This window comes from Xyrauchen texanus, chromosome 44 (genome assembly GCF_025860055.1).
Source record: "Xyrauchen texanus isolate HMW12.3.18 chromosome 44, RBS_HiC_50CHRs, whole genome shotgun sequence".
Taxonomy (NCBI): Eukaryota; Metazoa; Chordata; class Actinopteri; order Cypriniformes; family Catostomidae; genus Xyrauchen; species Xyrauchen texanus.
In genome coordinates, this window is record NC_068319.1 from 22,063,668 (window position 1) to 22,088,563 (window position 24,896).

Below are 24,896 nucleotides of genomic sequence, written 5' to 3' on the forward strand. Positions count from 1 at the left end.
CTATGTTTCTTGGAACTGCACCCAAGAAGTTAACAGCTTACATGCAGACAAAATTACCATATTGTTCATTTAACACATTTGTTAAATTCAGTAACAGTTTGCAGGTGTTTCTAGCTTTTAATATAGGATCTATTAAAATTGGGGACCTTTTCTAAATCCAAAATCATTTCTTTACAATTTGTGTGAAGGAGCTGGCATAGCATGGTTGGAACACAGAAAATATAAGCATAAAAACTTATAATTAAACACACCAAAGTCTATGTAACTTTGTTGAATATTGTTTCAGATTAAATTATTTTTTTAAATGTTTATATAGGGCTATCAATCGATAAAAAAAATTATGGAATTAATTATATAACATGCAGTATAATTAATCAAATTAATTTCATATATCAGTATTGGCTGAGAAAGGCCCCAAAATAAAGATAATTTAAAATAAACAATGCATAATAATTATAATAATTATAAATATATGTAATAACTATTATCATTCAGATGGTCTATATTCATATTGAAATATATTGCATTATTGTGGCAGATAAGTGAGCCATTGATTAGACAATATAAAAATATGTCTCTGTTAATCAATATATTGTTTGTTTTATTTCCATATCATTGGATATAAGCAGTCGACATCAATCCATTTTCCAATTTCCGAGTCATCAGTTTTCTCAATCAGAATGAGATCTGGGGAATTTGGAGGCCATCTAAACACCTTGAACTCTTTGTCATGTTCCTCAAACCATTCCAGAACAATTTTTGCCGTGTGGCAGGGTGCATTATCCTGCTGAAACAGGCCACTTCAGGGAATACTGTTGCCATGAAGAGATGTACATGGTCTGCAGCAATCTTTAGATAGGTGTTACATGTCAAAGTAACATCCACATGAATGCCAGGACCCATGGTTTCCCAGCAGAACAATGCCCAGAGCATTACACTGCCTCCGCACACCTGCCTTCTTCCCAAGGAGCATCCTGCTGCTATCTCTTCCCCAGGTAAACGACACACACTCATCCGGCCATCCACATTATCAAAGAGAAAACGTGATTTATCAGACCAGGCAACCTTCATCCATTTCTCCATGGTCCAGTTCTGATGCTCACGTGCACATTGTAGGCGCTTTCGGCTGTGGACTGGGTATGGGCACTATGACCAATCTTCGTCTACAAAGCCCCATACGCAGTGAGCTGTGATGCACTGTGTGTTCTGACACCTTTCTATCATGGTCAGCATTTCGTTTATCAACAATTATGTGCTACAGTAGCTCTTCTGTGTGATTGGACCAGACAGGCTAGCCTTTGCTCCCCACGTGCATCAATAAGATTGACACCATAACATTGTCGCCGGTTCACCGGTTGTCCTTCCTTGGACCACTTTTGGTACATACTAACCACTGCATACTAGGAACACCCCACAAGAGCTGCCGTTTTGGAGATGCCTTGACCCAGTCGTCTAGCCATCACAATTTGGCCCTTGTCAAAGTCGGTCAGATCCTTACGCTTGCCCATTTTTCCTGCTTCCAATACATGAAATTCAAGAACTGTCCATTCACTTGCTGCCTAATATATTCCACCCCTTGACAGGTGCCACTGTAACAAGATAAAACATTTTATTCACTTCACCTGTCAGTGGTTTTAATGTTGTGGCTGATCAGTGTATGTGGCAGATGGACATTTTTAGAGCAACTTACTGGTTTTCATTGTCATAAATGCTGAGTAAATGTCAGAATTTTCATAAAGTAAAGGAAATAAAATGAAGGTGTACATATATAGTGATCATTTCTGATTAATTTTGTTATCTTAAAAATGAATGATGGGTAATGCTGTTTTTTTTTCCCCCATGTCCCAAGAATCTGTTAAAAGGCCATTTAAAATCAAAATGCACCATCTACATGATTTTGTACAGTGTGTGCAATATTCAAGAGCACCACTCTGAAGTATGCTATACCTTCACTCAAGTACATGGGATGAAGAGACTTGCATTAAGGTGCTTTTATTTTTTCAACCTTCTGAGCTTGTTTAGAGAACATTTTCAATGACAAAGGTCCCACAAGACATCAAAAGCTTCACCCTGTAACATCAATCCAACCGTACTCATACACTGACATAAGTCACCGGCTCTTCTGGCATCCGTACAAACCACCCTTCACCTTCACATCTTCACAAACAAGTAAAGACAAGGCGTAAAACAAAGTAAAAACAAAGAACGACCCTTACTGAACCATCTGAAGCATCACACGGACCAGAGAGGTCAATTCTGACTTAAGAAAGTATCTAAGGAGGACAAAAAAGATCAAAAGAACTCCTGACATTCACCTTACATGGCCGCTGGGACAAATTATAATTTCAGGGAGTAAAACAACTCGATTTTCTAAATGAGAGTGTAAACAAATGATGGATTGCGATAATCTGAGCAGTCAGTGGAGCGCAACGAATGGCTGAACGCCCACACAGCCATGTTTGAACACACAGAGAATATCAGCAGGCACAGAAAATGGAAGCCAGAAATAACTGATAGATTCAATAGAAATCAAGAGAGGAAGAAAAGTTTTTTTCTCTTTGAAAATGGTGAGATGGTGAAGAAATCTACTATACACATTTTTTTCTATATTATATATTTATTTTATAAATGTATGTATGTATGGCATTAGTATGTTACTCTATATTGATATTAAATAATAATCAAAACATTTTAGTCAATATGCAGATTCTACTTCTAAAATTATGTATTATGTTAGTGCATTAGCAGTAGAGCTTGCCAATGCTCTTAGTTCTCCTTTGAAATAGTGAATGTTCACCTCACAGAAGTCTCTTGTGCACCCCGTTGCCCCTGTTACACTCGCTGTGAAGATTTCTGAACTATGTCAGAGATAAACCCAACACAAAGCCCTCACCTCAGAGATCCAACAGGGGCATCAGGATTAAGCTCAGATCTGCCCTGCTCTTAATCACAGAAGAATGCAAATGGTTATTACACAGAATTTAATACTTACATATTCAGAAATACAGAAAACAGATTGGCCAGAAAGTTAAGATCAACATTATAAAACAAAAGGTTATTTCAGGTTCTGTGCTGTAGATAGTATCCCATTTAATTTCTCCTATTATCACAGATAATTCCATTCTGACAGTCAGGCTAATGAATTCTTGGTGAATTAATTGTTTATTCTGATAATTAACATTAATAATTATTTATAAACTCACTGTAAATAAATTATTTTGCATTTCAGTTAACTTAACTTCAAATGTAGAGTTAGAATAACTGCCCTTTATTGATCTTGTTGAGAAAACTCAATTATCATGCATCGAGGGAAGGGGGTCTTAACCAATTTCCTATTCTTTCAGGGGGAAAAGACCACACCTACTCAGTCGGGAGGTAAAGTGGTGAATACATCACATGTGTTTTTAGGCAACACGTGGAAGTGGCGCGGTGGTAGATCCAGCCTCAGCGAGGAGGAGTTGCTACAACACTGGAGGGCAGCCGAAACTTACCCAAGGAAAATGCGGGTCCACTCGTAAGGGGACAGTATCGTGGAAAATACACACAGGGGGAGTCAGAGTAGGAGTCATCTGCTTCGAGCTCTAGAGGATAAGCGAGCTGGCTGTGAGGCGAGCCACTGTTGCCTCGAGCACAGACGGGAGTCAATGAGCGTGCCGGGGGACAGGTGGTCCAAGGGGGGGTACCCGACGGAGCCGCACCCGCTGCCATCCCCAGATCACTTCCAGTGCCACTCGCATCATCCTCAATCTCGTGGGAAGAAGGAGCAATGCGGGGGCAGCTGGACTCAATGAGCGTGCTGGGGGACGGGTGGTCCGAGGGGGGGTACCCGACGTAGCCGCACCCGCTGCCATCCCCAGATCGCTTCCAGTGCCACTAGAGTCGTCCTCAATCCCGTGGGAAGAAGGAGCAATGCGGGGGGCGGCTGGACTGGCTTGCTTTTGGTTGAAAGCGAGCCGTGACCGCAACGTTGTCATGGTCATGCTCTCGCAGTGAGAGCATGAACCATCCACAAACGAAGCCTCGGTGTGAACGCTACCCAGACATACGAGACAACGCCTGTGGCGTCTGAAGCGGAGGGCACTCTACCGCATGGGCATCTTTATAAAGACGCGTCCTAAAAAGGACGTTCAACGCCGCTGTGTATTTTTGCTCTTTTAGAGAAAATCACTCTTTTAGAGGAAATCACTCTTTTAAATATCTCTTTCGAGTTTGGGTTTACAGCGCTGTCGAAGCGCCCAGGGGCAATGTGCACTGCCGTGCAAGGAGAAATCGTCGCTGTAATGCGCCCTCAGTACAACAGCATGCAGAGCATCAGAGGAATACAGGAACAGGTGTGTTTTCACGCGAACAGCATGCACAACCATCGTCTTCGAAGAAATGTTCTGAATTTACTCTAGTATTTCCTCGCCTTTATACCCGTATGTCCGGGGGCGGGGTATGCAAATACTGGCTGCCAACTTCTCATTTGCCTTTTTTCATAGATCAAAGGTTTTTCGGTGCTCAAGAGAGACCCCTAGTGTCGCTTCTCCGACACAACGTCGAAGAGAGCGACACACGGGGAACTACAAATCTTTGAGGGAGGGAGGAGATGTATCTAGTATGGGAGCAGGCCACGCCAGCTGTGGCTGTTTTCTCTCCACAGCTCATAAAATGCACCGGGGAAGGTATTCTTTTCCTTTCCTATTCTTTCAGGGGGAAAAATTCACACCTGAAAGAACACGGGACGAAACCGGCTCAACCCGGAGACTGTAAAATCTCAAAGGTATTGGGTGTTGCCCAAAATGCAGCTCTGCAGATGCCTGCTAGAGAGGTGCCATTGGCCTGTGCCCAAGAGGATACCAGACTCCTTGTAGAATGTGCTGTATTACCTGAAGGGGCGGGCATGGCCTGGGCCTGGTAAGCCAATACGATGGCGTTCATGACCCAGTGGGTAAGCCTCTGTTTGGGGGCAGCGTTCCCTTTCCGTTGTCCAACAAAGCAGACAAAGAGCTGCTCAGAGAATCTAGAGAGCATGCACCGGACACAGCGATAAGGGTCTGCTTCCTCCTGGGGCAGCTTCGCTTGCAGGCTCACCACATTCCCAATAAGGGGGACATGGGAACCTTGGGCAGATACCTTGGCACATTCATTCTCTTTCTGTCACATTCCTCATTGATAGGCCCAGGGGAGCTGTCTTTTGTCTCCTCAGGTGTGAATTACAATCAATATTCATGATAGTTCACCCCTCCTCGCACATGACCTTTCTAACACTAAAAGTGTCTTACAAAAGTTAAATTACTATATTGTTTTGTATGAATGAGTGATCAGGATGGTTTTCATTCAGGCATCATTTTGTAGCAAAAACTCTAGGCTGAAAGATCCAGTTCTCAAAAGGCTTGTGGACAAATGTTTAGTATGTGGTATATGGCTTTATTTCAATGACTTAACATTTTTACATTTGAGTGTGTGACAGAAAGGGAACCAGTGTGTAACCATTTTTCTTAATTATTGGTGACTTATATAATGCTCTCCATTCTGGTTTTTGATTTTCCAACAATTGAAATACATTACGCCAAGGTGTGTCACTCTTGTTATCCAAAAACTTCTTGTTCAAGGCTTTAACACTTCTTTTATTCCAATCTTTTCCCGATGCTGAATTTGGACCCATAATAATTAATTCTTCACACTGTAAAAACATACTTTTAAACTCACCTAAATTGAGAAATAACAACAAATTAGGGAAAGGATTGTTACAGTCAAAGTTAATTGTTCTTTTCGAATATTGTTTTATATTCTTATGGATTTATTGACAATTTAATTTCCTCATCTGTAAGGGCAGATCTCCAATTTTTGAGTAGTCTGACAACTACACAGACTGATCTCATTCCCAAGTGCTCAGATACCGACTTGACATTCTTGAAATCGGATCCTGCTATCCTTTTTACATGACCAAAAGTTGTTAAACCGGAAATACAAACAGACCCTTCCGGTTCAGCAAAAGACATCCCATGTAATAAATCCAAACGTGAGCCAAAAACCAATTGCTCCTGCAGTAACCAATACAGAGAATTTGTATTGCTTTGCCTTTGAACTTTAAATAGATACTAGACTTTAAAAAGATTATGATGATTTTTTTTTTTAATTGGATAGTTTTAACCTTTGAGGGTCCATCCAGAATAACGCTTTATCCAGTCCTAATCCTTCGATACTTCGCAGTATAGCAAAAGCTACAGCCTTCCAGTTCGATTCCACTGAGCCTGTCAGTAGTCTTTGCACATATGGCACTCGAAAAGCTGCCATTCAGCTCTGCAAATGTATCAGTCAATGTCTTCTTTCAGAAAGACATAGACCAATATCTAAACCACTCTCTACTAGTAGAATTGCCAGTTCAATTGTCTTAACAAACACAACAAAAGCATTGTTCATTCGTGACACAGACAAGACATTCTCATGTCCAACTACTGCACTCACACCCAAACCACACTCCTCCACACTAGCAGTTGAATCAATTTTAACTGCATGACGCCTCGTCAAAATACCAAACTCTCTGCACCTGGAGTTGCCATACTCCCAGTACAAAGACTGGGAGTAGAAACCCCTGCAAAAAAAAACACTCTTTCACTAACTAATTCCACAGATATCTGGATAACAATTAAGATAATGTAGATATTAATCTACAACAAAGATAGCAGAAAAAAAAAAAAAGGTAAGCTTTCCAAACACTCATACCTGGCACCACTTCCAAACACTACACTTCAAACACTCTTCCCACTCACTCAGGACATGCGAAAACACACACACACAGGGGAGAGAGAGAGAGAGAGAGAGAGAAATGCATAATTATTGTCATATTCTTCCAGTTTCTGCTTCTGTCCTCCTTCGGGGCATCTTAAGGAACTGCAAATCAATAAAGACCTCTCCGTCACACTCTAGAATACAGTGCTGTTTATCAGAAACACATGGCAGACAAACAGGAGATGCCAAGAATGTACCCTGCCCTCTCCGCCCCACTTCTAATTGTTCATTTCGTGTCTTTGCGAATGCAGCAACATTCCTTACACTCCTGAGACACGAGCGTATCTGCTGTGTGTATTTTCCATTTCCCTTCTTGATTTGTAACTAGTAGGAACTAATACAATTCTAAAGCAAAGAGTTTTCCTTCAAATTGATGGCAACAGATGTGGACAGTGGGACTAAGTTTTGAAATTGTAAATAATACCAAGCTATAGAAAGTCAGATTTTTTTAATCAAATTGTTTATGTTTTTAGGAGTGTTGGTTATACATGTTCTTTAGATGCTACAGACATTACATCAGATATTAGCATAATTAATTCTGATTCAAAGTAATAGCCAGCATCATCCAATCACTGCCAAACATGTTAAATAAAAATTCTACATTATAAATTCTATGTACTGAATCAATACATTCTGAATCTATGTACTGATTACTATTGTCCCATGTTTGCCAAACATGTTGAGTGGTCCAAACATCATATGAACTTTTGGTTGAATTTTAGGAATGAATGCACTGAGTTGCATAGGAAAGCTATAGAATGCCCCCTTGATCCTTATTTAGTAAACGGCTAATCCTCCAATGTGCTGTCTGTCTACACTGGTCTCAGAACAGTTCAAAATATACTTTAGGCCCTACCCTGTTTCCACCTAGTATTAAGATGTGTTTTGGGTGATGAAACAGCTATGTGTCAAGTGAGACACATAGCTGTTTCACCTGGTCTTTAAAATCATCTCCTGTGACCACTTATGTTCAGATTTGGAGTGGAGGGTCTCTGTTTCATGACGATGTAACGCAGTTCAATGGAAAGGAGGAGGCGAGAACCGGCTTGGCAATATAAATAACATTTTAATGATAAACTTAAAAAACACACACACATGACGGACATGCCCGTAAACGGTCTCTCTCTCCCGCACCATCTTCCGCAGTCGGCCTTTATCCCTCTCAGAGGCTTGATTAGCCCGATAAGGGACCGGGTGTGTAGAATCATGACCCGGTCCCGCCCGCCACCCTACCACAGACGACTACATCAATCGCTATGTCATTGTGTTACTGCATGATATTAAGCACAACAAATTCAGAAAAGACAAAGAAAGCATGCAAAAGACAGCACGCTGTTTCTGCTAGATGTGTTTCAAATTTAATCTAAGCACAAATGTGAAGCAGAATTATCCATTATAAATAGTATAAAAGGAGTTTCAGGTATTCGTGCTTGTCATCTGTGTTGATATCAGACACACTAAAGAAGATCCGTGAAGCTCTCGTCATTGTGTTTGTATCTGCTTTTTAAATTCTCCGACCAGACTGATATTTCCTTTTAAAGCCACTTGGAAACGGCAAAGTTTTAACTCTTGTTTTAGTGCAGCAGTTGATTGAGAGGTGAGGTGTGGCATTTCACTGCTGTAGGTTCGCATACAGGATGGATTAGTGTTTACACCTCAAATATGATGTGGCCACATGTGTTTTTTTCCACATTCGTTTGTGGTTTCTGTTTAGACCTTGTTTAGACCTGTATTATGGCTGACCACATTAGGCCAAACGCATCTTAATACCAGGTGGAAACGGGGTCTTATTTTCATCCTAACTCCATATAAAGCCTCTGAAAGCAAAATTTTTCAGCTTTTTGATGAACCTATTGATTCTCAATGTGATAATGCACAGTAAAGATATGATTTCTAAGGAAAAGATGCACTATAGTACACAACTGTGAATTGTGTTTATCAGAGGTGTTTCATGATAAATTGCTCAAATTTAAAAAATGGCATATCGGATGAAAATAGAGACTCTCTATTAGATCTTTTGACTCAAACAGGTTTCAATGTAAAAACTTAATTTGGTATCTTAGTAGATGTAGTTTTGTTGCCGTTTCTCCCAATGACTAACTCTGCTGTGATCGGCGCCATGTTGTTATGTCACAAAACTTCAACCCTTTACTGACAGCACATATTCTCCTGAACTGAGATCAGTTGGTTTAAAATTAATTTAAATTATGCATTGCGTATAGCGAAGCCAAAATACAATGTCCACGCATGTGTATGCAGGGTCACACGTGGTTAAAGGTGCAGTGTATGATTTCTGCACCTCACAATAATTGTTTTTGAACAGGTTTCCCAAACACTCCTTCCTGTTCGGATCACGGAGGTCTTTATTTCTATTTATTGATCATTTTTTGATTTACCGTTTATTGCAGAACTAATGCAGTTCTGTTGCCTTTGCCATGTACAAATGTCTATTTTGGACATGAAAATGCAGTGAAAAATCAATACATGAACTAGATAATACAGTAGACAATAGTTTGCATTAAACTGCTGAATCCCAGGCAACTCTTTAATCCCAGTTCCTCCACAGCTGATCCAGAAGTTGGTGTTGAGCTGCTCAAACAACATTGAAAGTGCAACAGAGCTACAGTGTTTACACCCTTCAAAAGTCAACATACAAATGGATTACTTATAGATGTCTCTGCATGGAAAATGCATTTTAACTTCAAAAAAATTACACACTTCTCCTTTACTACAGGAATTAGAAGCCCCATAGCTGCCATTAGAAGTTAGATGTCTCTTTCTGTCCTCTCTATCTTGAGACGCCTATGGGACACAATAGAGGACAAGACTTATTGTCAGACCAGATATACACACACGTACATATACACTCATGCATCATTGGTCATGCGCCTGGCAGGGATGACAAGGAGAAAGCAAGGTATGAGCCTAGCCACAAACACACATACATTCACTATCACACAGATGTTACTCTATATATATATTTCCTCTCATGTCATCTTCATGGACTTATGGATTTATTGATAATTTGTGTGAAGGGTTCCATTAACCATGTGTGATAAAAAGGTGCAATTCGACCTATTGAGAGCAAACTGCACCTTCTGTACACCTTCTGTACACTATAGAAATGTTTGTGATGATGAAGGTGATGTTAGCCATAAAGGAAAGGTGAATAGGTTTCATGATAAGGATGCACTTGATGCCTATTTTTATTGCATATTGTCATGTAAATTTGGGTAGTTTGTACATCACGTCCACTGGAAAAAGAGATGGCCCTCCCTGTGGAACCAAATCTGAGGGAACGTATATGGATATGCCTCCTTCCGGATCTAATTCCTCTCACAAAATATTTTCACCAGGACAAAGCAGGAATATAAGCCTTTCTGTAATCCTAACCTCAGCCACAACCTGAATTTAGCCTTTGGAAGGGATATTAAGTTAGAAAACTACTATTAAGGAAAGCACAAAGAACCAGAACAAATATGAAAAAAGGGATTGCTTGTAAATACATGTAAATATAGTAAATAAAAGCATAACACCTCCACATATAGCAGGTGTCAGTCTCATTCATGCAGAAGTGTATGGTGAATTATACCAACCCCCTCACTGAAGTGTAAATCCAGAGGTAAATATGGATGGGGAAGGGACATACAGGGGGATTACTGAGAAAAATCCATTACAATCCCGAGCTTGCAACATAGTTCCTCGCTGACAGCTAAAACCGGAGTGTATGTGTTATGTGTACACGTGATTGTTCTTTGTTTGACCTCTCGGCTATGCACCTAGAATTGATTTGATTGTTATGGATAGAAGGAATTATATCGCTCTCAACTGTGCCATGCAAGTAAAAATCACATGCAGAGGAACTATCAGTGTTTAAATTTATAAAACTCAAAATAGGCACAGATTTAACAATGTGGCATAGTTTTATTAATTTACTGAAGTACTCATATTTGAAACAACCTGTTTTTACCAATATATTAATGGGCAGACCCACAGGTGCACAGAAACACACCCAGACACACATATTTACCAAGCTATATAAATTACCTCTTTACCCTAAAAAAAACCTTTAAACATTTGAAGAATATGTATATATATATATATATATATATATATATATATATATATATATATATATATATATATATGGGCAGTCAAACGATTAACATTTTTCAGCTGAATTAATTACATGGTACAATGTAATTATCATATAACAATAACTCAATATATAATGATTATACATATATCAATATATCATTATAAATAGTTATCTTTAAATATTTACAAATTATATATATATATATATATATATATATATATATATATATATATATATATATATATATATATATATATATATACACTCACCTAAAGGATTATTAGGAACACCTGTTCAATTTCTCATTAATGCAATTATCTAATCAACCAATCACATGGCAGTTGCTTCAATGCATTTAGGGGTGTGGTCCTGGTCAAGACAATCTCCTGAACTCCAAACTGAATGTCAGAATGGGAAAGAAAGGTGATTTAAGCAATTTTGAGCATGGCATGGTTGTTGGTGCCAGACGGGCCGGTCTGAGTATTTCACAATCTGCTCAGTTACTGGGATTTTCACGCACAACCATTTCTAGGGTTTACAAAGAATGGTGTGAAAAGGAAAAACATCCAGTATGTGGCAGTCCTGTGGGCGAAAATGCCTTGTTGATGCTAGAGGTCAGAGGAGAATGGGCCGACTGATTCAAGCTGATAGAAGAGCAACTTTGCCTGAAATAACCACTCGTTACAACCGAGGTATGCAGCAAAGCATTTGTGAAGCCACAACACGCACAACCTTGAGTCGGATGGGCTACAACAGCAGAAGACCCCACCGGGTACCACTCATCTCCACTACAAATAGGAAAAAGAGGCTACAATTTGCAAGAGCTCACCAAAATTGGACAGTTGAAGACTGGAAAAATGTTGCCTGGTCTGATGAGTCTCGATTTCTGTTGAGACATTCAGATGGTAGAGTCAGAATTTGGCGTAAACAGAATGAGAACATGGATCCATCATGCCTTGTTACCACTGTGCAGGCTGGTGGTGGTGGTGTAATGGTGTGGAGGATGTTTTCTTGGCACACTTTAGGCCCCTTAGTGCCAATTGGGCATCGTTTAAATGCCACGGCCTACCTGAGCATTGTTTCTGACCATGTCCATCCCTTTATGGCCACCATGTACCCATCCTCTGATGGCTACTTCCAGCAGGATAATGCACCATGTCACAAAGCTCGAATCATTTCAAATTGGTTTCTTGAACATGACAATGAGTTCAGTGTACTAAAATGGCCCCCACAGTCACCAGATCTCAACCCAATAGAGCATCTTTCGGATGTGGTGGAACGGGAGCTTCATGCCCTGGATGTGCATCCCACAAATCTCCATCAACTGCAAGATGCTATCCTATCAATATGGGCCAACATTTCTAAAGAATGCTTTCAGCACCTTGTTGAATCAATGCCACGTAGAATTAAGGCAGTTCTGAAGGCGAAAGTGGGTCAAACACAGTATTAGTATGGTGTTCCTAATAATCCTTTAGGTGAGTGTATTCAGATAATTTAAATGCATTACATTCTTTTGGCAGAAGAGTTAATCATTGATAAGACAATACAAAAAGCAGCTCTAGAATACAATGTATTGTTTACTACCATATTATTTATCATAAGTCAGTCATTGGCATACAGTTCACAGCAATCCATTTCACAAGTGAATTTGTCAATCAGTTGGAGATTTATTATGAGGGCTTGTTTAAGGACCCGTCAATTTACACCTACGTTAGACGTCTCGGGTGTGTTGCGTCATAAACATAAAATGTTTAGATCACTATGTCAAGTTAAATATAGTTTAATACTCAGTCTTTAAACACATCTTGAGATCCCTTAGATCGCATTTGCGCTTCTTCGAGTGTTTTGAATGCAAGAATGTAACGCATGCTTGTGTTGTTCTGCCTATTGAAGTGTTTTCTTCAGTGTATAAACTGCATGTTGCTCATACAGCTGAAATTTCATTTACTGCCCTCTGGAGTAAACAGGTGGTATTACAAGCTTGCATTTCTCAGGAATCTTCCTTATTATTGTGATCAATTGCATTAATCGACAGCCCTAATATATATACACATTGGCGGCCAAAAGTTTTGAATAATGTTCAGATTTTGCTCTTAAAATTGGTACTTTTATTGTCGAGTCTGGACATTAATAATGTGAAACGTTCTATTACAATTTGGAAAAACAAATTCAGAACTTCTTAAACTACTTCAAAGATTATTCATCAAAAAATTCTCCATGTGCAGCAATGACAGCTTTACAGGTCCTTGGCATTCTAGCCCTCAGTTTGTCAAGATGGCCTACACTTCCTGTACACTTGCCATAGATTTTTGTCTTGTCGGGCACTTCACACCTTACAATCTAGCTGATCCCACAAAAGCTCAATGTGGTTAAGATCCATAACACTCTTTTTCAATTATCTGTTGTTCAGTGTCTGTGTTACTTTGCACACTATAAAACCTTTTCTTTTTGTTTTTCTGTTTCAAAAGTGGCTTTTTCTTTGCAATTCTTCCCATAAGGCCTGCACGCCTGAATCTTCTCTTTACTATTATACATGAAACTGGTGTTGAGCAGGTAGAATTCAATGACGCTGTCAGCTGAGGACATGTGAGGTGTCTATTTCTCAAACTAGAGACTCTGATGTGCTTAACCTCTTGCTTAGTTGTACATCTCGTCATCCTCAATAATGGTGCATGATGGTCTGGTTTGAGTGTTTCTGTAACTGCTGATCTCCTGGGATTTTCACACAGAATAGTCTCTAGAATTTACTCAGAATGGTGGGATGGGAGAAACTTGCAGAGGGACAACCATCACTCCAATACTCCACCGATCTGGGCTTTATGGAAGAGTGGCCAGACAAAAGCCTTTCCTCAGTGCAAGACAAATAACAAAGCACATAAATGACTCTCAGACTTTGAGAAACAAGATTTTCTGGTCTGATGAAATGAAGATTGAACTGTTTGGCCTCAATACCAAGCATCATGCCTGGAGGAAACCAGGCACTGCTCCTCATTAGCACAATACCATCCCAACGGTGAAGCATGGTGGTGGAAGTATCATGCTGTGGGGTTTTTTTAAGTGGCATGGACTGGGGGACCTGTCAGGGTTGAAGTAAAGTTGAACGCAGGTAAATTCGGAGATATCCTTAATGAAAACCTGGTACAGAGTGCTCAGGACCTCAGACTGGTCCGAATGTTCACCTTCCAACAAGACAATGACCTAAGCACACAAACAAGACAACGCAAGAATGGCTTATGGACAAATCTGTGAATATCCTTTAGTGGCCCAGCCAGAGCCCGGAATTAAACCCAATTCAACATCTCTGGAGAGACCTGAAAATAGCTGTCCACTGACGGTTCCATCCAACCTGACAGAGCTTGAGAGGATCTGCAGCGAAGAATGGCAGAAAATCCCCAAATCCACGTGTGCAAAGCTTGTCGCATAATACCCATAAAGATGTAATCGCTGTAAGAATGTAATCGCTGCCAAAGGTGCTTCAACTAAGTACTGAGTTAGGGGTCTGAATACTTATGTCAATGTGGTATATATTTTTTTTCTTTTGAATACATTTTGCAAAGTTATATAAATTCTGTTTTTTGCTTTGTCATTATGGGATATGGAGTGTAGATTGATTTGAAAAAAATATTTAAAGAATTTTATATTGTCCATGTATACCATATACACTCACCTAAAGGATTATTAGGAACACCATACTAATACTGTGTTTGACCCACTTTCGCCTTCAGAACTGCCTTAATTCTACGTGGCATTGATTCAACAAGGTGCTGAAAGCATTCTTTAGAAATGTTGGCCCATATTGATAGGATAGCATCTTGCAGTTGATGGAGATTTGTGGGATGCACATCCAGGGCATGAAGCTCCCGTTCCACCACATCCCAAAGATGCTCTATTGGGTTGAGATCTGGTGACTGTGGGGGCCATTTTAGTACACTGAACTCATTGTCATGTTCAAGAAACCAATTTGAAATGATTCGAGCTTTGTGACATGGTGCATTATCCTGCTGGAAGTAGCCATCAGAGGATGGGTACATGGTGGCCATAAAGGGATGGATATGGTCAGAAACAATGCTCAGGTAGGCCGTGGCATTTAAACGATGCCCAATTGGCACTAAGGGGCCTAAAGTGTGCCAAGAAAACATCCCCCACACCATTACACCACCACCACCAGCCTGCACAGTGGTAACAAGGCATGATGGATCCATGTTCTCATTCTGTTTACGCCAAATTCTGACTCTACCATCTGAATGTCTCAATCGAGACTCATCAGACCAGGCAACATTTTTCCAGTCTTCAACTGTCCAATTTTGGTGAGCTCTTGCAAATTGTAGCCTCTTTTTCCTATTTGTAGTGGAGATGAGTGGTACCCGGTGGGGTCTTCTGATGTTGTAGCCCATACGCCTCAAGGTTCTGGCTTCACAAATGCTTTGCTGCATACCTCGGTTGTAACGAGTGGTTATTTCAGGCAAAGTTGCTCTTCTATCAGCTTGAATCAGTCGGCCCATTCTCCTCTGACCTCTAGCATCAACAAGGCATTTTCGCCCACAGGACTGCCACATACTGGATGTTTTTCCCTTTTCACACCATTCTTTGTAAACCCTAGAAATGGTTGTGCGTGAAAATCCCAGTAACTGAGCAGATTGTGAAATACTCAGACCGGCCCGTCTGGCACCAACAACCATGCCATGCTCAAAATTGCTTAAATCACCTTTCTTTCCCATTCTGACATTCAGTCTGGAGTTCAGGAGATTGTCTTGACCAGGACCACACCCCTAAATGCATTGAAGCAACTGCCATGTGATTGGTTGATTAGATAATTGCATTAATGTGAAATTGAACAGGTGTTCCTAATAATCCTTTAGGTGAGTGTATATATATATAAAAAATCCTTTAAATATTTTTTAAATATTGATTCAGTGCATTTAGAAAGTATTCAGACCCATTATATATATATATATATATATATATATATATATATATATATATATATATATATATATATATATATACATACATACAAACAAACAGGTAGTTAATATCTAAATGTAAATCCTGAAATTATTTAACTCTGAATATATAAATATGCTCAGGTTAATGCTCAAGCATGTTGAAAGACACTTTTTCCATATTTCACTATAATGATCATAGTCTAGCTATCAAACTTGCCATATTAAATTTATATCAGATTTACAATTCTATATTTGGATTTACAAATATTTATTCAGAATATTTTGAATTATTTCCTGTTTGCCTCCTCATAATTATATATGTGTATGTGTGTATAAATATAGATACACACATTATACATATTATAATACTTTTTGGATAAAACTATTATAGCCTATATATAGAATATATGTTAGCAGCTTTGCGTGATCTGAGAAAATAACAAAATCATGCTTTCAAATAATGTTTCACCCACTTTAATAAACAATTCCAACCAATTTAAATCATTTACATACACATTAATTGCCATTCTGCTTATGAAAGTGGCTTTGGTGATTGGAGGTTTGCATAGCTTTCTCATTTAAGGTGCAGGCCTAGTTTCTTATGCAATCATAAACATAGAATCACTGCTGCTCTAGTGAGTGATAATCCCAGTATTACCACAGGGAATTTATATACTATATCTGTATTGCATTTTGCATAATCTACTATGACTGTAGTGTATTCCTCACAATCAAGGAATTATCCACCAATTGGGTGGTAAAAAAACAATGAGATTTGCTTTTGCAGAGCAGCAGAACTGAATGGAGTTGACAACTGAGGAGTATTTTGGGGATGAAAAGATGCTTCCACTTATGTGTCAGATTTACAAAAGAAAAAGTGGAGCAGCAGAAGGGACAAAGTGGCAAAGTTTCATCACAGTGACATTAAGATATCTGTAGTTACCCTCTGGGAGGGCGTGAAAAACAGACGTCTCTCTTTTTTTCCCCCTCCTGTTGTCTGGCATCTGCTTTTGCCCTGTCAACCACACAACACTCAGAGAATTACAATGTGTGTGATATTATGCATTGAAACAGTTCAGTTTCAAAACTTAGATGTAGAGTTCTTTGAACAGTCACTTACTTAACATTTACATTATTTAAGTACACTAGTTTGTGCCTATAATAGAAGGCAAAGTTTTACACCTTGTTTTATTATTCAGGAATTAAATCAGACTCATTCAAGCAAATTATTACTTCACTGTGACATGTCCTATTACACTCAATAAACAATATTATTTTGCATTCTTAATATTTTGTTGCATCTTTTTGGATTAATAATTTATCATACCCTCCTAAAATAGAGGGTGTTTTCATCACACTACAGTGCTTGGTGAATAAAAAAATAAAAAAAACTGTACAACATTTCTAAAGTACATGTAAAAAATTTAATATAAATACTTTTGTATATTATTAGCACATAATATCGAATAAATGTACTATTATTATTTTCATATTTCATATCATAAATTATAATTTTTTTTTATCATAAAACCTTTATTTTAATACATCAAAAATCTTTGTAATACAAGAAGAGTCATTATTATTTTTGGTCCAAGATAATATGTTTTTAAAGTGCCTAATTTTGTTTTAAAAGTCTCATACAATATATTTACATGCATTCAAGTTCAAAAAACACTTTAACTTGCTCATAATTTAAATTTCAGTATTTCCTTTTTTCCCAGTGTCACAAACGTCCCTTTACAAAAGGCTTCACTAGGATGCTGCACTGAGAAAAGCACTTTGGGAACAATCTTACGTTGTGACCAACTGTGAATATGTGTGTAACTCTTCAATGAAAATTGACCGGAATTTATAGCCTCGGCTGGTGAGATCATTAGATGCACCTGTGGCCAGGCTATAAATAGATGCGTCACCAGCGTGTCGTCAGATCCTTTTTTTTTCAGAGCCATTCTGTGTGCGTGTGTCCTTTCTCTTTCTTGATTTAAAAAAATATTATTATATATATATGACAGAAAGTCAAGACAAACGATCAGTTTTGTTTTGTTTGTCTGGGGGAAGAGCATGCTGCTCTCGCGTTGGGGCGGGGCGGGTACGAGCATTGCGATCTGCTTTCAGGCAAAATGCTTCGCTCGCCTCGCTTACTTCCGGGAGTCAGCGCCCACACTTCGATCGTGGGGCTCTCGCATGGATCTGGCTGAGGAGCAAGAGACGGGTTCGTCAGACCCAGCTGGTCCTTCCCTTCTCCTAGACCGGCTAATGGCACAGGCTGTCTGTTTGGACGCACGGAGAGAAAGGTCCATGGCTCGACGAAGTTCAGCGAGTGCTTCTTCGTTGAGCGAGGAACTTGCACTCAGGTTTCAGCAGATCAGCTTGGTATGCCTGTAACACCGCCATAGTGTGCAGAGCAGCACCAGCCTGACCCGCTGCCTGATAAGCCCTCGCCACTTCGTGGGGAGAGAGGGTCTTTTCAGTGATGATGCCGAACCCGGCGAGAGATAACCCGCAATGTCTCCTCAACCATCGACATCATCGAATACCCCCGTGTCTCAGCACCCACGATAGTCGAGTATATCGACGTCGAGGGCACGTGGATACGGAAAGCCCCAGGAAGCCCCAGGAATGACCAAAGCAATTTTACACCCTCATCCTGACTACCTGCCTAAGGTGCCTTTCGCGACCCTATATCAGGTCACTCTCTAAGCCTTCTGCTCCCCGCCATTTGCAACGCTGGAGCAGCAAAGACTTCACATACTGTGTCCAGTTTGTGCCCTTTAGACTTATGTCCACCGCACTAGCCAGTGACATAAATCAGGGCAACTATTCCTTTGCCATGGGAGCCGCAACCTGGGGCAGCCATCTCTAAGCAGACTATGTCGCATGGAGTGAGGGACGCTACTGCCCTGGTCAACGAGGTGCACAGTCAAGCTTCACCAGTAAGTATCAGGGCTCACTCTACCAGAGGGCTTGCCTCCTCTAAAGCCTTGGCTAGAGGTGTCCCTCTGCAGCAAGTTTGTGATGCGGCAGGTTAGTCCTTTCTGCACACATTCATTAGATTCTAAAGTTTAGATGTTCATGCCACTCCGGGCTCCTATGCCCTTGAGTCGACATCTCAAGCTCATGTCTGAGACCTCTCGTGTTCTTGTGAGCACACTTCACAACTGTAGGGGTCCAGACAGCCTCAGTGCGGCGGCGTGGGTATTCTCGTTCCAAAGCGCTTTTCTCAGCACAGCATCCTAGTGAAGCTTTTTGTAAAGGGAACGTCTCAGGTTAAGCGTTGTAACCCTTGTTCCCTGAAAAAAGCAGAAACGAGATGCTGCGCTTCTTTGCCGCACTGGGATGTCCCAGGACTGCTCTTCAAAACAAAAATATCTGACGACACGCTGGTGACGCATCTATTTATAGCCTGGCCACAGGTGCATCTAATGAGCTCACCAGCCGAGGCTATAATTTCCGGTCAATGTTCATTGACGTGTTACACACATATTCACAGCTGGTCACAACATAGGATTGTTCCCAAAATGCTTTTCTCAGCGCAGCATCTCGTTCCGCTTTTTTCAGGGAACAAGGGTTACACCACGTAACCAGAGACGTTTTACCTTACCAATTTGAGCCCGAGTCAGTAGTGATAAATTGGAAGATCAACCCAAACCACCATTGCAAGCACAACGTTTCTCAGTGGCAAGTTCATATGTAGTTTGACAATAAAGTGAGTTAGCCAGTTAGCAGAGGCTAACAGATAACTGGCTAACAGCGTGTTCTGGCTGTACACAAACAGACCAGAGGTGGGTTTTTGTTACCAAATTATGTAGGTTAGTACATGAAGTAAGTCTGGAATTACTAGTGACTAATTTCAGGTGTTCAGAATCGGTTCTTTCTTTTGGGAGTAAATAACTCTGACTCTGAAAAACACCAAAAGAAAGATGCCCAGGGTCCCTGCTCACCTGCGAGAACGTGCCTTAGGCTTGCTGAATGGAGGCTTGTGGACAGCAGATGTGGCCAGGGCAATAAATTACAATGTCCGTACTGAAATATGTCCAAGACAGTGCTACAGGGAGACAGGAAGGACAGCTGATTGTCCTCGCAGTGGCAGACCACGTGTAGCAACACCTGCACAGGATAGGTACATCCGAATATTACACCTGCGTGACAGGTACAGGATAGCAACAACAACTGCCAAAGTTACACCAGGCACGCACAATCCCTCCATCAGTGTTCAGACTGTCTGCAATAGGCTGAGAGAGGCTGGACTGAGGGCTTGTACGCCTGTTGTGAGGCAGGTCCTCAACAGACATCACCAGCAACAACGCTGCCTATGGGCACAAACCAACCTTCGCTGGACCAGACAGGACTGGCAAAAAGTGCGCTTCACTGATGAGTCGTGGTTTTGTCTCACCAGGGGTGATGGTCGGACTTGCGTTTATCAAGTCAAGTCAAGTCAATTGGTTTTTATTGTCGTTTCAACCATATACAGTTAGTACAGTACACAGCAAAACGAGACAACGTTCCTCCAGGACCATGGTGCTACATAAAAACAACAAAGGACCAACACAGGACCACATGAGACAACACAACGAAATAAAATACCTATATAAAATACCTATATATACCTAAATAAAGTGCACGTGCAAACATGTGCAAAGTACTGGACAGTACAACAAATGTCTGACAATGAACAGGACAATAGACACAGTGCAGCGCCGACCAGTACACAGTAGTGCAAAAAGATAACAGTTTCTAAAAACGTAAACATAACATCCTATGAGATAGTGTTCTATGCATATAGCAGTTATTGAGGTAGCAGAGAGGTATACAGTGACAGTAATTAAAGTGCAACTCAGGACACGTGTGTGTGTGTGTGTGTGTGTGTGTCAAACCAGTCTCTGAGTATTGAGGAGTCTGATGGCTTGGGGGAAGAAGCTGTTACACAGTTTGGCCGTGAGGGCCCGAATGCTTCGGTACCTCTTGCCAGACGGCAGGAGGGTAAAGAGTTTGTGTGAGGGGTGTGTAGGGTCGTCCACAATGCTGGTTGCTTTGCGGATACAGTGTTTTTTGTAAATGTATTTGATGGAGGGAAGAGAGACCCCAATGATCTTCTCAGCTGTCCTCACTATCCTCTGAAGGGCTTTGCGGTCCGAAACGGTGCAAGTCCCAAACCAGGCAGTGATGCAGCTGCTCAGGATGCTCTCAATAGTCCCTCTATAGAATGTAGTGAGGATGGGGGGTGGGAGATGTGCTTTCCTCAGCCTTCGAAGAAAGTAGAGACGCTGCTGGGCTTTCTTGGTGATGGAGCTGGTGTTGAGGGACCAGGTGAGGTTCTCCGGCAGGTGAACACCAAGGAATTTGGTGCTCTTGACGATCTCCACAGAGGAGCCGTCGATGTTCAGCAGAGTGTGTTCACCTTGTGCTCTCCTAAAGTCAACAACCATCTCTTTTGTTTTGTTGACATTCAGGGACAGGTTGTTGGCTCTACACCAGTTCGTCAGCCGCTGCACCTCCTCTCTGTATGCTGACTCATCATTCTTGCTGATGAGACTCACCACGGTCGTGTCATCTGCGAACTTGATGATGTGGTTTGAGCTGTGCATTGCTGCACAGTCGTGAGTCAGCAGAGTGAACAGCAGTGGACTGAGCACACAGCCCTGGGGGGCCCCAGTGCTCAGTGTGGTGGTGGTGGAGATGCTGTTCCCGATCCGGACTGACTGAGGTCTCCCAGTCAGGAAGTCCAGGATCCAGTTGCAGAGGGAGGTGTCCAGGCCCAGCAGGTTCAGCTTTCCAATCAGGTGCTGGGGAATGATTGTGTTGAATGCTGAGCTGAAATCTATGAACAGCTTTCGAACGTATGAGTCCTTATTGTCTAGGTGGGTGAGGGCCAGATGGAGGGTTGTGGCGATGGCATCTTCCGTTGAACGGTTTGGACGATACGCAAACTGCAGTGGGTCTAGTGAGGGGGGCAGCTGGGTCTTAATGTGCCTCATGACGAGCCTCTCGAAGCACTTCATGATGATAGGTGTAAGTGTGACGGGACGGTAGTCGTTGAGGCAGGACACTGAAGACTTCTTTGGCATGGGGATGATGGTGGTGGCCTTGAAGCACGTTGGAACGACGGTGCTGCTCAGACAGATGTTGAAGATGTCGGTAAGAACATCTGCTAGCTGGTCTGCACATCCTCTGAGCACTCCGCCAGGAATGTTGTCTGGTCCAGCAGCCTTCCGTGGGTTGACTCTACGTAGAGTTTTCCTCACATCTGCCGTGGTAAGACAGAGCACCTGGTCGTTGGGAGGAGGGGTAGTCTTCCTCGCCACAACGTTGTTCTGCACTTCAAACCTAGCGTAGAAGTCGTTCAGCGCATCTGGAAGGGAGGCATCTTTGTCACAGGCAACTGATGTTGTCCTGTAGTTGGTGATGGCCTGGATGCCCTGCCACATGCGCCGCGTGTCACCGCTGTCCTGGAAGTGACTGTGGATTCTCTGGCCGTGTGCGCGCTTTGCCTCTCTGATTGCCAGTGACAGTTTGGCCCTAGCTGTTCTTAGGGCTGCCTTATCGCCTGCTCTGAAGGCGGAGTCTCGGGACCTCGTAGAAGGAATGAGCGTTACACCGAGGCCTGTACTCTGGAGCGGGATCGATTTGGAGGTGGAGGGTCCATCATGGTCTGGGGCGGTGTGTCACAGCATCCTAGGGCTGAGGTTGTTGTCATTGCAGGTAATCTTAACACTGTGCGTTACAGGGAAGACATCCTCCTGCCTCATGTGGTACCCTTCCTGCAGGCTCATCCTGACATGACCCTCTAACTTGACAAAGCCACCAGCAATACTGTGCATTGTGAATTCCTGCAAGGCAGGAATGTCAGTGTTCTACCATGGCCAGCGAAAAGCCTGGATCTCAATCCCATTGTGCACGTCTGGGACCTGTTGGATCAGAGGGTGAAGGGCTAGGGCCATTCTCCCCAGAAATGTCCGGGAACTTGCAAGTGCCTTGGAGGAAGAGTGGCGTAAAATCTTACAGCAAGAACTGGCAAACTGATGCAGTTCATGATGAGCAGATGCACTTCAGTACTTAATACAGCTGGTGGCCACACCAAATACTGACTGTTACTTTTGATTTTGACCCCACCTTTGTTCAGGGACACATTATTCCATTTCTGATAATCACGTGTTTGTGAAACTTGTTCAGTTTATGTCTTAGTTGTTGAATCTTTTTATGTTCACACAAATATTTAATTTTGCCGAAAAAAGCATTTGACATTTCTCAATATAATTTTCTTATATATATATATATATATATATATTTTTTTTTTTTTTTAAGCAATATCACACAGTAAGAGTGCAATATACCCCTACATTTGCACTGCTGTGATTAAGCCGCAGGCACAAGGCCGCTGGGCCATATAGCACAATTGCGAGTGTGATATTGCTTATATACAACAGTTCAATGAACAAGTAAATAAATGTAAAAAAAGGAAAAAAATAGTACATAAAAATGCATTTGTGCATGGAACTACTTTCTTAGGCAACCGATCAGAATCTGTCGTTGCTGGTTCAAAACAAATGATGCGTCCAAACCTTCATAAGTAATTAAAAAAAGTCAATTCAGAAATATTATCACTGATTGTGCTGTTTTGAACAAGTTATTGGATAAACAAGGATGGATGGATGTGTGCGTGTGTGAGAGAGAGAGAAAGAGAGAGAGAGAGACGGAGTGTATGTGATCACCTGTTGCCACACACAAGCAGAGATGCTGTCAGCTTTCCCAATGGTAAAATAGCCGTCCAAGCGGGGGTATTCCTGTCTATTTCACGGTAGCCGGTGCGCAAGAGTCATTCCCTATAGATAACGCAATGTCCTCCTCCATTTTAAATAGTATATATCCAATGTGGAAACTCCAGAAAGAGGTAAGCACTTTGAGTTCTGTAATCAATCAGTCTGTTGTGTCTCTCAGCTGTGATTTAGTTGTTAATTTAAAGCAAGCTATTTCCTAGCTGTAGTAATGTAGTAGTAATACAAGCGATCACGGAGTACTGTAAACAATGACTGATGGATTCACTTCATCACCAACTGGCTCATATTACACACAAAAATGATCTTTTGCCACCACCTGCTGGCTAACATATGTAATGTAAAAAAAAAGCTCTTAACACATATACACTGCTCTTACACTTTAGTTTAGGATGATGAACACAAGCGGAGTGATACACACAGTGAAGCGTTCGAGTACTAATGGGGGTCAGACCATCAGTGCTTATGGAGCGTCTCTCGTCCAATCAGATTCGAGGACCGGAACTTACTGTTGTATATATCTTGATAAACAGGATGATATAAAGCGCTTTTAAAGCATCAGCTATGAGTCATCTGGCGTATACACTTTCTTATGAACTGTAAATAAACCTGTTATACATTTTTTTGCATGTATTTCAATTAGTTGTTATTTACAGCATTGTATAACCAGCAATGCTCACACTTCATTTCGGCATGAGATGAAACATATGAACTGTGTCACATTTCCACTAGACTGTGTGAGCGTTATATGCATTATGAGCATCATTTCCTAATGTGCATTACAGATCTCTGCCCTTGGATTCAGGATGAAATTTAGTGTGGGTTGGTTAACTTTTGTCACCAAACAGGCTTGACACATTCCTTGAACAGGCACAAACTTTGAACATTCCAACCACGAGGTAAAAATAAACAGCCTCTTTAAAATATTGTGTTTTCCATTGCACAGGAATAGATTTTCTCACCATGCAGAGACCAGTGCTGTGCCGTTGCTCGATGGCAGGTTGGTTTTTCCACTGTGTACACTTTCAATTTCAACTGATTTAATTTTAGCACCCACGACCCAGACCCCTTTTATTTAATTAGAGTGCCCTTATATTCCGCTTTGGAGGCGTAGTTAATTGAATGTAAACTATGTAGGCTCGTAATATGATTAATGAAGGCCCCACAAGACCAAAACCCACCGCTGCCAAGTCCATCCTGATGTTTCAAGGTAATCTGACTTTTGCACATGTAAACTGCGTAGTATTTGTGCAGTTTTGCATGGCATTCTAATTAAAGACCTTTGAATTCATTTTCATTATGACT